The sequence below is a fragment of the Humulus lupulus genome, chromosome 1 (assembly GCF_963169125.1).
Source record: "Humulus lupulus chromosome 1, drHumLupu1.1, whole genome shotgun sequence".
Taxonomy (NCBI): domain Eukaryota; kingdom Viridiplantae; phylum Streptophyta; class Magnoliopsida; order Rosales; family Cannabaceae; genus Humulus; species Humulus lupulus.
The window spans coordinates 216,824,417-216,827,445 of NC_084793.1; positions in this window are offsets into that span (position 1 = coordinate 216,824,417).

The following is a 3,029-nucleotide window of genomic DNA, read 5'->3' on the forward strand; positions in this document are numbered from 1 at the left end:
AAAGCCAGAACTCTACAAAGGCGAGCTGCTAGGTACATAGTGGTCGATGGTGTTATGTACCGAAGAGGATATTCCTTGCCACTACTCAGATGCGTTACACCGGAAAAAGCTAAGGAACTCATGAAAGAGGTGCATGAAGACTTCTGTGGGGATCACGCTGGGGGGCAGAGTTTGGCAAAGAAGATTCTAAGGCAAGGCTACTTCTGGCCAACTATGAACGAGGATTCGATGGAGTTTGTACGAAGATGTGATAAATGTCAAAGGTTCTCCAAGATTCCACGAGCAGCTCCGAACGAATTAAAACAGATGCAAAGTCCGTGGCCTTTTGCAGTATGGGGGATAGATTTGATTGGATCCCTACCTACAAGGAAGGGCGGAGTAAAGTACGCAGTCATAGCAGTCGATTACTTCACCAAATGGGCCGAAGCTGAACCGCTCGCTACCATCACGACCAAGAAAGTTCTTGACTTTGTTATCAAGAACATTGTCTGTCGATATGGCTTGCCTAGAAAGATAGTTTCATACAACGAAACCCAATTTGACAGCGACTTATTCACCGATTTCTGCGAAAGACATGGAGTTATCAAAAGCTTTTCTTCAGTTGCACACCCCCAAGCGAATGGGCAGGTCGAAGCCATGAATAAAACTCTTAAAGATACCCTGAAGAAGAGACTTGAAGAAGCTAAGGGAGCGTGGCCAGAGTAGTTGCCTGAAGTCCTCTGGTCGTATAGAACGTCTCACCGAACAGCGACAGGACATACCCCATTTTCCTTAGCCTACGGATATGAGGCGATGTTGCCTGTCGAATTAGATCCCCCCTCACATCGACGATTAACATACGACCAAGACTAGAACAGCCAACTGATGATGGAATCCCTAGACTCGATTGATGAGATACGGGAGAAAGCCCAACTCCGAGTTGCTGCGTACCAGCAAAAAGTCGTCCGGTACTTTAACTCCAAAGTTAAAGAAAGAAAATTCAATGTCGGAGATTTGGTGCTACGACAAGTTTTCTTAAACACCCGCGACCCCACTGCTGGAGTACTCGGACCTAATTGGGAAGGACCTTACCAGATTGAAGAAGTCCTTCATCCGGGCACTTACAAACTTGCACGCTTGAATGGAGATCTCGTTCCACGTTATTGGAATGGAGAACACCTGCGCAAGTACTATCAGTGAACAGTCCTTTTTAAAGGACTGGCTTGTATTAAATTTTACTTTTTACAAGTTTAGCAAAGAGGGTTAGCCACGCTGTATGGCTAATCGCTTGTATATGTAAGATTCTATTTTAGAATCACTCGTAAAGACATGTTTAGTCCATTATTAATACGAGATTATAAGGGACTGTGCGCAGCCAGTCATTCTTGCCAACCTTTGTGAATTTATATTTACAAGTATTTGTTCATCACGTGTGTTGTTTTGCTGTATTATAAGTATTACTTTTTCTCCCGAACGGAAATGTTCGAACAGGTCGTGGTCAAGGTAAGTGACCAAGGACCTAAAGCTCCTCGATCACTTGGGGGGCATATAAGGCACATCGATAGCAAAGCATACCATGAGGTATGTAAACACATGAACAAAATGAGTGAAAGCATGCTAAGGTACTTAGAGTATTTTTCAAAATTTATATTTTGTTAAATCAAGCCAAAGTACTATGCTAAGTTCGGTCATACAAACAAATGTTATAATAAATAAAAATGTTATAGCATCATGATGTAATCTCTTACACCGCAAGCATCATTGCTTGGATGTAAATGTTCAAATAAAAGAAAAGGTTTGCTGCCCATGCAGCAAATTCAAAAAAGGAATTGTCTTTACATCACGACCCATGGGTCGTATAATCAAAAGAAAGAAAAAATATTAAAAAAGCTCAAGAGGCATTGAGAGCAGGAGGGTCTTTATCAGCATTCTGGTTGGCAGCATCCTCAACAACTCCTTCTTCCTCTACGCCAGCAATACTTGGGGAAGCAGGGACCCTGGCTCTTGCCTCCTCTTCATCCAGTTGAGCAGTGCAGCGAGCCAGCTCAGCAGTCCTGACATCTTCTGAAAGATAGCTGAAGTCAGCACCCTGATTGTGTTTCCAGAAACTGTAAAAACACCGGAGCGTCGTCCTCTTATATCTTTCCAGATTCTTGGAGTTGTCAAGCTCCAGCTGCTTTACTTTGCCCTCAAGAGTAGCAATGGACTCGTCTTTGGACTTATACTCCTCTTCCAATCTCTTGACTTCGCAATACTGGGTGCGGCTGACATCTTGATACTCCTCCCTCTGCTTTATTATAGCTGCCTTCGTAGCTTCAGCCTCTGATAGCTTTGTCACCGCGGCATCCCTCTGCTGAGCCAGCGCCTCCAACTCCTTTGCGTGCCTGGCCTCTGCAGCCGAAAGTTCCTCGCCTGCCTTCACCTGGTACCTCTCGATGGCCTTTGCCCGAGCTTGTTCAATGGTGGCTTGGGTGCGGGTACGAGCAGCAGTTGCAGACAGCAAAGCCTGAGGACAAAAGATAAAGTTAGAACCTATTATAAAGAATAAAAGACTAAGGCCTAAGAGATAAAGAGGCACTTACGCTGGCTATTTCGTTCAGAGTCCTGTTCAGGATTTGGTCGACTGCCATACTCTCTGCCTCGACCAGTGCATTTTTGACGCGGTCGTTCTTCGCGATGTGCGCGAGGCGATCTTTAGCTGCTCGTAAGGCATGGCTCGAGAGTTTGGCCCCAAGAGCTTCTTCCCGCTTGTCTTGTTCCTTGGTGGGCGCAGCCGGAGGGTTTTGCGGGGGAGGAGGAGTCTGCTTCTCAGCAGGAGCCGAAGGATGAGTAGAAGTTTGCCCAGCTGGCACGTCCTTGGGAGCGTCTTCTATTCGACTCTTCTTGGCCGGTCTCTGGCTTGTTTCGCCGGCCTGTCTCCTTGACGACTTTCGCCGAAGCTGAGGAACTTCCTCTTCCTCCTCAGCATTGTATAGGTCGAAGACGTTGGGAGTGGCCATATCTGCATACAAGTAAAAACATACAGAGGGTAAGATAAATACAGATGAAAA